This window comes from Habropoda laboriosa, unplaced genomic scaffold, assembly GCF_001263275.1.
Source record: "Habropoda laboriosa isolate 0110345459 unplaced genomic scaffold, ASM126327v1 scaffold14, whole genome shotgun sequence".
Lineage (NCBI taxonomy): Eukaryota > Metazoa > Arthropoda > Insecta > Hymenoptera > Apidae > Habropoda > Habropoda laboriosa.
In genome coordinates this window covers 1366664-1380765 of record NW_017100137.1, presented here as the reverse complement: position 1 = coordinate 1380765, position 14102 = coordinate 1366664, and the positions used below count along the sequence as shown (strand labels likewise).

At 35.4% G+C, this 14102-nt stretch overlaps 2 protein-coding genes across 2 annotated transcripts in view; one reads left to right on the top strand and one right to left on the bottom strand.

Annotated features, from left to right (window-relative positions):
* LOC108579462 (flotillin-2) overlaps positions 1-14102 on the bottom strand; it is a 96890-nt gene that overhangs the window by 33031 nt on the left and 49757 nt on the right. The gene's annotated exons all lie outside the window — the stretch shown is intronic.
* LOC108579451 (glucose dehydrogenase [FAD, quinone]-like) overlaps positions 9218-14102 on the top strand; it is a 25369-nt gene continuing 20484 nt past the window's right edge. Inside the window, exon 1 of the mRNA XM_017942999.1 lies at positions 9218-9293. The gene's annotated coding sequence lies outside the window, so the exon portion shown is untranslated. The remainder of the gene's footprint in view (positions 9294-14102) is intronic.

Here is a 14102-nt window from a genome sequence, read left to right as displayed (position 1 = left end):
CACGAATGGCTTTATTTTAGATTAGACTGTCTTGAAAGGCTCTATTCTTGAGTATGCGGATTGTCATTTACAGGTGCTTGCTTATTCATTCACTTAAAAATTATTCTAACTTTCTACTTTCCACTTTCTTACACTTTATTCGTCTTCCATTTTTTTTTTTTTTTTCAAAAACAATTGCTTTTCTTGCAGCGAGAGTTATCAAATTCGTTTTCTTGGAATTGTTAAGATCAAATTATTCTGAATTAGAAATTGCATTCGCACTCGCATTCGTTTCACATATTATTCCGTACAATTATATTTCTTGCAACAAGGATCACCAAATTTGTTTTTTTTTAGCCTTGTTAAGATAAAATTATTCAGAATCAGAAATTGCACTGGCACGTTACGTTCGTCTGTGTTTATTTATCTAGATTTACGAGTGGTACGTTGAATGATAATGCACCCGGAAAGATTGGAAATTGAGGTGGTCGAGCAATTTCAGTGGAATTAATATTTTCGAGCCCACCGAGAGCTTTAAATGTTCAAGCTGTTCGAGAATATTCGTGTGCATACACAAATATATCGTCGTTACACTGGTGCAGTGGTGAAACTGCAATTTTTGGGAATGGAAGTTCGAACGTGCCAGTGTACAGTGTTGTGTTGAATAGTTGGTCGACTAAAATCAGTGCAAACGTGTTGACAATGTGATTTTCTTCTCCCTGAAAAAATTCAGACTTTGCAGTATCACAACTTTGTAACGACGATATCGTTCCTTCAAATCCACGAAAAGTTGCAAAGTTATATTTGCTTCAGTGCTCAGACACCACTGCACAGTGGTTACCTAATTTAGGTTACCTAAACATTCTGCATTCTAATTAAATTTTCAATCCCTTACAATCCACGTGCATATATTACACTCAACACACTACATATAATATTTTATATTCTATAATAATCTGCATCCTAGATTATGTAATATCAACATCGAGAGTTAAAAAATGACCAACTACAATTCTCCACTTGACAGCCTTGATAGTTCACATTCATATACTTCACGATCTTACACTCCAAAGCCAATTACTCTCTATCCTCCGTTATCAATAATCGATACCTAACAGATTCCGTAAGTTCAGAATTCCCTTACGGACCCACCCAGTCAGTCAATTTTTCTTTAAATCAATTTCACGTTATCGATACCTCGAAGATTGCGTAAATTCTAAGTTCTCTTCACTCTGAATTCGACAACCTTGATACTAGACGGCCGGTGAGCGGAAAGAAAGGAGGAAGAGAGGAATCAAGATTTTTAACCTAGCGCAACGCCGTTAATTTATTCCATCGGTATTTTCTTCCGTTTTTTTTTTTTTTTTCTTCAAATTGCTCTCCTTTATCACATTAGCAGGCTTTCGTTATTCAAGTCGATTTGTTTCTGCTGGTAAAAGTCCGTGTCTCCGACACCAATCCGCATAGATAATCGAGGTTGATCGAAAAGTAAAAGGAATTTTCGCGATAGTTTATTGTACGACCGTTTCCCGAGCTTCGATGATTAGTTTAATTCGAGGAGGTGAATTGGTTTTCGAGGGTAATGATTCGTTCGTTGCCTTACATAACGCGAGATTTACCAAGTACAAGTTCCAAAGTGGTATCGTGTTATCTTACATCTGGAATTTCTTCGACGCTGATGTGTATTGTAATTGTCGTGAAAAAAAGAAAAAGACGAAAAAAAGCTCCTGTGTAATTGCACAGGATTCAACGTGATTCTTCTGTTTTTTTCGTCTGGTCTTTGTTTTGTAATGAAACTGGCGTGAAATGGGAGTTGGGTAACCGGCGGACGGCTTGGCTGTTCATCGTTGAAATTTCTTCGAGACACCGCGATTTTGAACTATTCCCCGATGCGAGATCGGAGAAAGCGAGATGGTAGATAAGCGTAATTTACCACCAGGAAATCTGTTTATAATTTGAGCAGAGTAGCTTGGATGTGGATCGAGAGTGCGGAAGAAAGAGGGAAGAGGCGAATGACACGAGACAATTTCATGTTGAAATAGCGTTCCCTGAAAGAGGTGAATCTTTTTTCTCACAGATTTCAATTATCTTCATTTTGATAAATGACACGTTGTACTACTTCGTTTGAAGTGTTTCAGATCGTATCTGTAGAAAATTGCGTCGTGCAATTTCGTTCGGAATAATTTTCACGAGTACTTTTTTTTATCCTTTTTCGACAGGCCGAGTGATTTCCGTGACGACTGCTGTTCGATCCTCTTTCGCAGACTTATTTCGGATCTGTTGCTGTTAGGAATCGTCGCCAAAAAAAAATTCTAATCGTTGATCAATATCGCGGGCACATTTTCAGCGTGTCTTCCTTTGAAAAGGATGTGGCAATGTCTGAATGTCGCGTGGCGCATTAGAAAATCAACGACGTGGAATTCTTTTCCAGGTACTAACTGCTTGACTACGATTTTAAGACACGTTTTCGGCTATTAACACGTTAAGCGCCGTGTCAGTCACCGGTGACTGACAGTATACTTTTCGTTCAGGCCGCGTCAGTCGCTGACGATATACAATTTAAAAAACTATATTCTTCTGTTAATAAATTTTAAATAATTTGGAGACCATAAAAGAACGTACCTAAATATTACTTGTTATCAAAAAAAAATTTTAACGAGTATTATTAAAACACACGCAGTCTTATCGCAACCTTACACAGATCTATTAACACGTTAAGCGCCGTGTCAGTCACCGGTGACTGACAGTATACTTTTCGTTTAGGCCGCGTCAGTCGCTGACGATATACAATTTAAAAAAGTATATTCTTCTGTTAATAAATTTTAAATAATTTGGAGACCATAAGAGAACGTACCTAAATATTACTTGTTACCAAAAAAAAATTTTAACGAGTATTATTAAAACACACGCAGTCTTATCGCAACCTTCTATCTTAACACGTTAAGCGCCATGTCAGTCGCCGGTGACTGACAGCATACTTTTCGTTCGGGCCGCGTCAGTCGCTGTTGACTGACGATATACAATTTAAAAATTTATATTCTTCCGTTAATAAATTTTAAATAATTTGGAGATCACAAAAGAACGTACCTAAATATTACTTGTACCAAAAAAAAAAATTTTAACGAGTGCAGTCTAATCGCAACCTTACACAGATCTCCGGCCGGCAGCATATCGGTGAAATCGGGCATCGCGGGCTAAACGGGAAGGAAGACAAAACAGGCTTGGCGGTTAACATGTTAAGAAGTAGTTTCGAAGGGAACAGTAAAAAGAAATTGCCATAGAAATAAGCAGGATTGGTGAAAAATTCGTTTAAATTAGTATCATTAAATTTCTGTGGGACAAATAGATACTTAATATTGCCTCTATCCTAAGTACCTATTATTTATTCAGTGCACAATTCGTTATTAGCATTTTTGTTATTATTCGCGAAGATAAACATCGTTGACTGATAAGAGATATTGAGATACATGTACTTGAAGCAAAATGCTTGCTCAACGAGCCAAGAGTACTGTGATACCCTACAATAGTGTTAGAATTCTTTGGCAACAGAAAGCTAGATCAAGCGCGTAGGCTTAAGCGTTACATGTTTCGTAATAAATTACAGGATCTAAAGATAGTAGGAGCAACTTCATTTTGTTTTTCTCCTCTTTGAACATTTTACATTTCCTCACAACGAGTAAATAGGACGACTTTTTGTTTTCTTTTATGGATTAATTTTAAGTACAATAATAATTTCCAATAACAATTGAACTACCTTTAATACTGTATTTCAATTTTTCGCTAGAATCAAATACACGTGAAATTCTGCAATTTTCATTTTTCTCTAGACTCAACTGTAGTTTCGAGCACAAGTAGCATCAACATTTCTTCTCCTCTTTAAAAACTTCACTTCTGCTCACAACATACAAATTTTCGTTTCTTTCGCTCTTCTAAGATTTAATTTGAAATAAAATTATCTGACGTTAATCGTAATCTCCAATGAAATTAAAATACCCTCAACCCTTTGCACTCGGATGTCATTTTGCTATAGGAAACATTGCAAACTGGATCTTCGAAATTTTTCAAAACTAACGTAGAAATAAGGTGTACTATTTCATCTAAATATTCGATATACTCTCTATTTCACTATGGTAGACAAATTTATGGGGGCCCGTAGATCTGCTCTCTGTCCTCGTTAATTATTTGCCAAGTGACCAAAGAGTTAAAATTGCATTTCAATTTTTCGCTAAAATAACATACACCTAAAATTCTACAATCTTCACTTCCTCCGATTCTACAATTTTTCTGTGTTCACGTTCAATTATAGTTTTGCCTGCACCTAAGTAGCATCAACGTTCTCCAACACGGCACGAAATCGGATATAATTACTGCACGTCGACTGATAAGTTAACATCAGTTCGCTGAAGCTAGCGCTTTCTCTTTCTACACGAAAAGAAGAAGAAGAAGAAGAAAAGGAATAACGATGTTCAACAGGCAAGTTTTGTGCAAGGAATTACAACGTGGAAATTCGTCCGTTAACCGGTGAGCTAAGTTCTGCTTAACCAAGCCTCGTAAATCCGGTTTGCGTGAATCGCTTTAAAACTTGTGCAAAGCTTGTATAACATCCACGTAGAGAAGTTCTTTCACGCGAATACTAGGAAGCTAAAGTATTTTCCTCTCGCGGTTTGTACATTTCTTTTACATAATACTATTGTTTGTTAATCGGCCGGTGTATCGAACGAACGAACCGTATTCCCGAGTAATGAACAATGTCCTCTTATCGTGCGATCTTCGATCGTTGAGAAACTCGATGTTAAAGGTTGACAAACCGAGCGTAATGTCCTTAGACTTGGAGAGAAATAATTAATGAAATTATTATAGTATGAAATAATCGTGTGCAGTGAACGATATAGGTGTTTATTTTGGTATTTTTAATAGTGATACTCTTCAATGAAAATTCTTCTACAGAAAGTATTGTATATTGAAAGAATGTTTGAGAAGATATGAATTTTGAATTGGAAAGGTAGAAAGGAAATTTTTATTTGTAATTTTTAATAGATGCGTAATTGTTTGTGGAGAGTGAGAGTAATTATATCTCATATTCTTCAAATTATCAAATTCTCATATTTTTCAAATTCTCATATTCTTCAAAATCTCAAATTCTTCAAATTCTCATATTCTTTAAATTCTCAAACTCTTCAAATTCTCATATTCTTTAAATTATCAAATTCTCATATTCTTCAAATTCTCAAACTCTTCAAATTCTCATATTCTTCAAATTATCAAATTCTCATATTCTTCAAATTCTCAAATTCTCAATCTCTTCAAATTCTCAAATTCTTCAAATCTCAAATTCTTCAAATTCTCAAATTCTTCCAATTCTCAATCTCTTCAAATCCTCATATTCTTCAAATTCTCAAATTCTTCCAATTCTCAATCTCTTAAAATTCTCATATTCTTCAAATTATCAAATTCTCATATTTTTCAAATTCTCATATTCTTCAAAATCTCATATTCTTCAAAATCTCATATTCTTCAAAATCTCATATTCTTCAAATTCTCATATTCTTCAAATTCTTAAACTCTTCGAAATCTCATATTCTTCAAATTCTCAAATTCTCAAACTCTTCAAATTCTCAAATTCTTCAAATCTTAAATTCTCAAATTCTCAAATTCTCATATTCTTCAAATTCTCAAATTCTCATATTCTTCAAATTCTCATATTCTTCAAATTCTCATATTCTTCAAATCCCAAATTCTTCAAATTCTCAAATTCTCAATCTCTTCAAATTCTCAAATTCTTCAAATCTTAAATTCTCAAATTCTTAAATTCTCAAACTCTTCAAATTCTCATATTCTTCAAATTCTCAAACTCTTCAAATTCTCATATTCTTCAAATTCTCATATTCTTCAAATTCTCAAATTCTTCAAATTTCTCCAGAATTTCTCCAGTCTCCGAATTTATTCCAATTTTCTCTGCACAGATTGCACGAAGTTAGTTAAACCAAGCATGTCGCGTTGATAAATTACCAAAATCATAGCACGCACGTGGATCACGTGCAAAAATTTCTCGCGAAATACGGACAGAATACGAGAAATCGATAGGAAGCAACGAAAAAAACCTGAAAATTCGGAGCAGACTGTAAGTCTGGTCGGAAATAAAACTACGAAAATATACTATGCATATATATACGTTCATCTCCCATGATCTTTTGGAGAAGTCACATGTGGTGCATCTGTTGGAAACAAAGCACGAAAGACTGAAAAAATCCTGCACAAGGTATAGTAATTTGGTACAACTTTAATTAAACCCGCTAAATTAAATACTGTTTATTCTATTTTATAGAGAGAAAATTGAAAATAGTTGCAATTATATTAAATTCTTTCATTTTATTTATGATTAGTATTTCGAAATACAGGAATTTTTGTTAAATATCAGTTCCTCATAAATATTATCAAAACTTTCCCTTATTCCTCTAGAAAAATTTCAAAAAATTTTCCTTATTACGTTCTTTATTTCTGTAATTATTTTACAGCACACATTTTTAAAAAGTATCAAATGACTAAATAGATAAGCTTTTAATTCCTTTTTAATTACATTGCTTCTAACAAGAAATTACGAGTAATTGCACAGAGACAAAGTAACGTATTTATGTCGATAGTGATATGTAATTAGAAAATAGATCTATGAAGATAATAGACAATGGATAATCAGCATTTGATCTACCCAGATTAAAGGAATACGAGGACTTATATAAATTACATGAAAAAGAATGGAAAAAAGAAATATTCACAATTAATTCTTTAGATTCGATTCATTTCATTGAACAATCTAAAGAAACATTAATATGTAACACGTTTATTATACATCGAACACGATAAGCTGGCTTCTGAACAATCAACTGCTTCACAATAATTAATTAAGTACACTTGAACGATAAACTAATTGCCCTTTCATTTAGCCTTCTTCCTAATTTCTTTTCACTCCTGTTACTAATTCAAAACTACCAACAGTATTGTCAATTACTACACACTACTTGCTAATTGTATATTACGTCCAATTATAAATTCCGTAAATTTATCAATTGTCGAGGGGTTGTATTAAATAAACTCGTGTGGAGTAAGCTAGGTAAATAATTATATTTTAAAAGATGCTTGGACAAGACGTAGACAAGACGGGGCGCACATTTAGGACTGCTTACGGAGCGTGGTGACAGTGTGCACTCCCATACCAGGGGTGTTCGCAGTGTTAGGGGCTTGGGGTTGATCTTTCGATCGTTCAAGCTTTGCCGGTTTATGCACGTGTGTGCCGACTAATGTTCTAGGCTTCGAAGGACCAGTTTCTTCATTGAAACACTAAGTTTTTATTTGTGGTCTATTTTATACAACTAATTCTAGATACAAAGTCTATTGCGAAGTGAGAGGTGTTTCACTTGCGAGTTGCTAACTGTTTCTCCCGGAGTCTCTCCGGTTTCCCTCGAAGAAGACTCCTCTTTTCCTAAAAACACCCTGATTGGTGATTTTTCCTTTTCTAAATCACCAATCAGTTTACTCCGGTGCATCGCAACCTCCCTCCATTTCGCCCTTAGCGCGTTATCTTAGGGTGGGGTAGACAACGACCGGTGGACGGATGCGTGGGAATCCTGTGGAATCTCCGCTTTTCTAGGCTTTGTTAAAGTCACTGGTCCTAGGGACTAAGTGTCGCAGGCAACGCAATAAACACTTGTGGTGTTTTGAGGAAGCGATATTTGCCTGCGACGGCGACCACTTGACTCGCTGCCATAAATCCGGCTACAGGATACGCCTTAACACGCAGGCATCCCCAAAACAATATTTTTCGGATGGGTCATGAAACTTACCGACACTCCAGGATGTCGATTTTTCATGCAGCACCCATAAACCGTTTCCTTCAACATCAATGAAAATGAAGAATCCCTAATTCTCTTCTGATTTTTCAACCTGATTGCACCAAAGTGTGCAAACGATGTCGACGATACAGTTGGTTCTCAGCTTTTTCACTCCTGTTCAATTCCGAGAATTGAAAACTACCAGATTTCGATCTTAACCGTTCGAGTCCCAAACAGCGCGATCGCGCTGTTTAGATTTTGCGTCGAAACGACCCGGTACATTTGAACGCTATGGACAACTGACGGTGCGCTCACTGTCTGTCGAAATAGCGCGCTCAACTTTTCTGACGCATGTACATCGCATCGCTGTCTTTCTTTGTCGACACAAAATAGGAAAAGCGCTATCGCGCCGCTTAGCTCTTTTCGCAATCAATTAACCCTTTGACTGCTATAGGCGCATGTATGCGTCTAGCAAAATTCATCGAAATCGGTGGACGGAGAAAGAAGCGACAGGCATCGAAAGATGTAAGAATCTGCAGATTTATTACAGTTCTAGGCCGAAAGTCGTGAAACAGTGCGATTTTCACAATCTTTAACCGTTTGTAGCTCATTCGATTTCCATGAAATTTTCAGCATGTGCATAATTGACATAGATCTACAAAACGTATTTTTTAGATTTTCATTTCGAGCTCAGATAAAAGAGTTATAAAAACGACCTTCGCTATTTTCTTCGCGATTCCGACTAATTGCAGTTTTTCCTAAATTTTTTCTACACGTCATCCAGTAAACTAATCTTTCTAACTTCTCAAAAAAAACTCAATTCGTTTGGCCCAATTTTGAAAATGTTATTCCGTTTTATAAGGTGTACGAATACCTTTGTCCTCCACTGTACTTCCCAGTAGGGCTTTAGATTAATTTTTGTTATACCTAACTGACTGATAAATCTAACAATATGTCCAACACTCGCAGAAACCACATACGTCGCTGCTCAGCAACGAGAAAAAACAAAATCTTGTTTATTTCGTCGGTTATTCTCTGTATCTTAAACTCGTTTCATCTGTAGCCAGGTCCATACTGCGCGAAAAAGTTTTCAGTCCCCAGCGATCAGAATCCGCGGGGCCGCATGCCGCTCACGCGAAGCGCTTCAACTTAGAACAGCTCGCAGTCAAAGGGTTGCGATCCGCGGGCCGCATGCCGCTCACGCGAAGCGCTTCAACTTAGAACAGCTCGCAGTCAAAGGGTTGCGGAAAGCGTTATCGCGCTGTTAGAAAAACACGAATTAATCGATAGTTTTGGCTATCTGTAATCGGCCAATTCTTCAAATTAGATATCACATTATCGAACTTCCTGCATCTTATCTTCACACCTCGTATAGTACGTATAAGATAACTTATCTCATTAATCGTGGGACAGTGTAATTGACATAAACAAGTAGTTCTGTCCTGAATACGGAAGAGAGTGCAGTGAAACGTAGGACAATAACCGAAGGTACGTTCAGTAGACGCATGTACCTCGATATTAACTGACTTTTGCCTCGGAGCAATTACGCTCGAGAGTCTTTCGAACAAATCGGCGCTTTCGCCGTTTCGTCAAGTAGTCCTTGTTGTAGATCAGGCGTGTCCAACCTGCGGCCCGCGGGCCGCAATGTGGCCCTGAACAGCACAATATCGTAAACTTTGAACATTATCGTGTGACTTTTAGCGATATTTTTCACGACTCAATTGCATTATAATAAAAAATATTCAAAAATAAAGGAGGTTTTGTTACTTATGTACGATTAACTGTATTATACATTTCGTATGGCCCAGGCAAATCGAAAGGATGGACACCCATGTTGTAGATCACTCGTTACAATATATTCTTCGTACACTCCCCTTCTCTTGTGTAATGTCGTTATGTATATTTATACATAATATCGTAATTAATTTCGAACCTCAATGAGACGATTCTCTTTGTACAAATATAAATCATTCAACGTGATCTAAATATAGAACGCTATTTTATATTTTCTTTAGGTTAATATGTGTACAATTGCTCCTAAAAATATTCGGATACTAAGGAAATAATTATTGAATAGCGTACAGGTAACAAATAATCGCAATATTTCAAATATTGTACGATATTAATATTTAAATAATTTTGAAAATGTACGTTTCAATTATTAAATATTATGAATATGAATAATACGAACATTATACTCGAAATCAGGGGTCGGCAAACTTTTTTTCTGGATGGCCAGATACTAAACATTTTTTGGCTTTGTGGGCCAACAGAGAAAATTGAGATTATTACTTATGCACAGTCTGTTCCACAAAACTTGTGTAATGTCGTTATGTATATTTATACATAATATCGTAATTAATTTCGAACCTCAATGAGACGATTCTCTTTGTACAAATATAAATCATTCAACGTGATCTAAATATAGAACGCTATTTTATATTTTCTTTAGGTTAATATGTGTACAATTGCTCCTAAAAATATTCGGATACTAAGGAAATAATTATTGAATAGCGTACAGGTAACAAATAATCGCAATATTTCAAATATTGTACGATATTAATATTTAAATAATTTTGAAAATGTACGTTTCAATTATTAAATATTATGAATATGAATAATACGAACATTATACTCGAAATCAGGGGTCGGCAAACTTTTTTTCTGGATGGCCAGATACTAAACATTTTTTGGCTTTGTGGACCAACAGAGAAAATTGAGATTATTACTTATGCACAGTCTGTTCCACAAAAGCGTGGACGCGATATTTTCGAAACTTGAGGTCAAACGAGGGAGAGATTGTGCTAGCATAAAAATATGAGGTTCCCTCTGATACGCATTAGCTTTAAATCTCTCAGTATCATTTTTGTTACTGAGAAATACGGACCTTTTCGAGATGAGCGCCGCGTACGCCAAACGTTTCGAGGCAGTCTCCTTGTGTTATCACCCAAAAGGACGAAAACTGAGTGTTAAAAATGCAGAAAAATGTATGCATTAATCTCGTGAATTCGTCAATAACTAGATACAACGGTATAAAATAAGTAGATACAACGATATAAAGGAACTGAATGTGTCGATGACCTCCCTGATCGAGATTCAAAGCGCGGTACCACGAAAAGGGAAGATAAAGTGATCTTCCGGCTATTTTCAAGGAATCCAACATTTTGCTTGCGTAAAGGGCAAGCTTTTTTGGTGAAAAGGGCATAAATATAGGGATTTTGACATTAAAAGGTCGCTTGACAGAAAATAATGTTTGATGGAGCAGTACATTATCGAAACCGTTGCTTTCAAGGAAGCACGACGAAAGTCTGCTGGCGTGGGCACACGAAAAAGTTGATCGCGATCGGAGTCGTGTATTCAGCGATGAAGCATCTTTTTCGGCTTCAAGTATCAGATGTGCCTGGTCTGTTTATGAAAATCCAATTGTCCAAAGACGCGTGAAACGTCCATTCGAGAAACATGGAGGGTCTCTACCACTCTCATGTACCAAGAATCTGGTCGAAAGTATACCTAGACGTTGTCAAGCAATAATCGCTAATGGTGGAGATTGGACACACTGTTAATTAAGCGCGTATTAGTTTATTAGACGTAGTTTCGATGTATATAAAATTTTTTACAGAAAGAATCAATTTCCACAGAGATATCGCGTCCACGCTCTTGTGGAACAGACTGTACACATGCAGGTAGTTAACTACAAATGAACATTTTTTCACAAATCCTTTATTCGTAATGCACATTTATTAATGAGAAATATGGAATTCTTTCGTTTTGGATAATATTTCATTTAACTGTACGTAACTCGCGGGCCATAAAGAAACTGATGGCGGGCCGCAGTTTGACGACTCCTGCTCTAAATATTCATTCTTGCTAAGCGTGCAAATGTTTGTGTAACACAGTAACTGACTACAATCTCCATTAATTTGTATTACAATGTTACATACGAAAATGCGTTAAGCTATAACAATACGTAATCTCAGAGCACAATAAATGGCGTTTCGCAACAAAAAATCAACAGTCCGTAGTTAGAGCGATTCGGCAGACTATTTAGGCTAATGAAAAGTGTGTAGAAAAGTTGAGCAGGTGAATTCTTATAAAATCAGGATTCTAGAAAACAAACGATTAAGATTGTTCTTAAAATTATCACTAGTGTTATGTACAACTATTATTAGGTGATTCAGTGTTTCAATATCAGCAACCTTTCACTCAGTCTTTTCTTTCAAACCGTTATCTATCGCTTTATCTGCAATTTCTTTCTGTCACCATTATCAACCAATTAAGCTAAGTAGAAATGTAGAATCTTAACAACTGGACATTCATGGTTAATTTTTAAACCTGAAATGAAACTGTCTGTGATTAATTTTGCATTTCCAGCCGTGAAACTTTTACAACGGAGCCAACATTGATTTACCGAATAGAATCCTGATCACTGGACATTCTTGGTTCATTTCTAAGTATAAAATAAAAGTATTGCAATTAATCGTCTGAGATTAATAAATTTGCATTTCCAATCGTCAGATTTTTACAATGGAATCAACACTGATTCACTGAACAGAATCTTAATAACTGAAAAATCTGCATTTCCAATCGTCAAGTTTTCACAGCGAAAAATCATCTTCGTTTAACCCTTCTCTTTGTAACAACCAGTCAAAATTGTAGCACAGATTTCGGTCGAGGTGCGACAAAAACAGTTATATTAGTAACGAAAATTAATTTTCATTTATTAAACTGAGCATTATCAAATGTAATTAATGTACATTAACTTTTCCTACCTAATACAGTACTGTAAACAGTAAACAGCTGACGCTTAGATGAATAAGGAAAAGAATCATAATTCAAGAGGTTTAAGGCTTTCCCTTTTATTTTCTCCAAAGAACATAATTAACATTACCCGAATTTCACCGCGGAAAACGCATTATGCACGCCATTCACCGGTCAAAACGTCTGTTGGACAATGTTTCCTTGATAGTCCTCGAGTAACAAGAAATTCTCAGGTCGTTAGAAGTCCACTTTCCAGCGGAATCAAGCATCCTGCGCTCTCTTCCTTCCACCTAACCGCCAGTGATTCAACTTTTAACGTAAATCACGGGGAATTTTGCTTACGTCGACTGGAAAAAGCTACGATTACGAACGTGGCATATCGCGGATCTTCCAGTTCGTGATCTGAATCCTTGAAACTGAATTTCGGGCAATAAATCCTTGATTAATTACGAAATTGCGTAAACAGCGACACAGAAACATTTCACGTAATGAAACAAATTACAGAAGATATTCAAGCGAAATTAAACGAAAAATCATTTTTCTCAACTTCAAATTTCTGAAATTTTATATTTTTTTTATATTACAGTACAATTTTTTGATTTTTCCGCTTCGGGCTGCAAGATTTCTAGAAGGCTTCTAACATAATATTCTAAGATTATTCGGGTTTTGAGAAATTTCAGGTCATCGAGATCATCGGAACATCGACGTAACATTACAATAACAATTTCGACGCCTTATCTTTTTTCCCGTGAATCGTCAAAATTATTATTGGACTTCTCATTATCAGCATTAGAAACTCTGAAACTCTTATGCGGTATTATGAAACTGTATCTATATCTTTTGGTGCGTAATTTGATAAAAACTTTCTTAAATGTGTCATACCTCGAGCATCATGAAGCAATAGACATAATTTTTGTAATTCCTACTTTAGTCGCCACTTTAGCTTGGTATTGTAAAAAATTATCCATTAATTCACCTTTTTAAAGCACATAAATATTTACAAAAAGAGTAACATTTTTAAGGAACAAGTAACGTAGGAGATAATTTTTTACAGTTGATACAGAGATTGTTACTATAGCATATAGCAAGTTTTGTAACCTTTCAAAACATTCCTTGGATTCTACAAATTTTCTTGTTTTTAAAAACGTAAATAATTTTCGGTTAATTTTCATTCGTGTTACACTAAATTATTCTGCTTTAAAATAGAAATAAACAATTTGTCTATTAAGTTGGTAATAATTCGTACTTTCATTTAGTTTAATAATAGCAGCCAGATATAATCTGACTATCGATGCTTGACGATCAAATTATCAGGGAACAATGGTAAATTAGGGGAGTATTCTATGTAAATGTACAGATCTAATTTTAATCTGATTTGTGCTTATTATAGCAATTATTTAAACCCGCGTAATTTACAATCTGTACGGATAAAAGTAATTTAGATTTTCATACATTTAAATAATTAATTTAAAGATGAATAGTGAATCCCTTTTCTAAATAAGAATTTGCTATTTTAAAAATTTGTCACCAAATTTATAG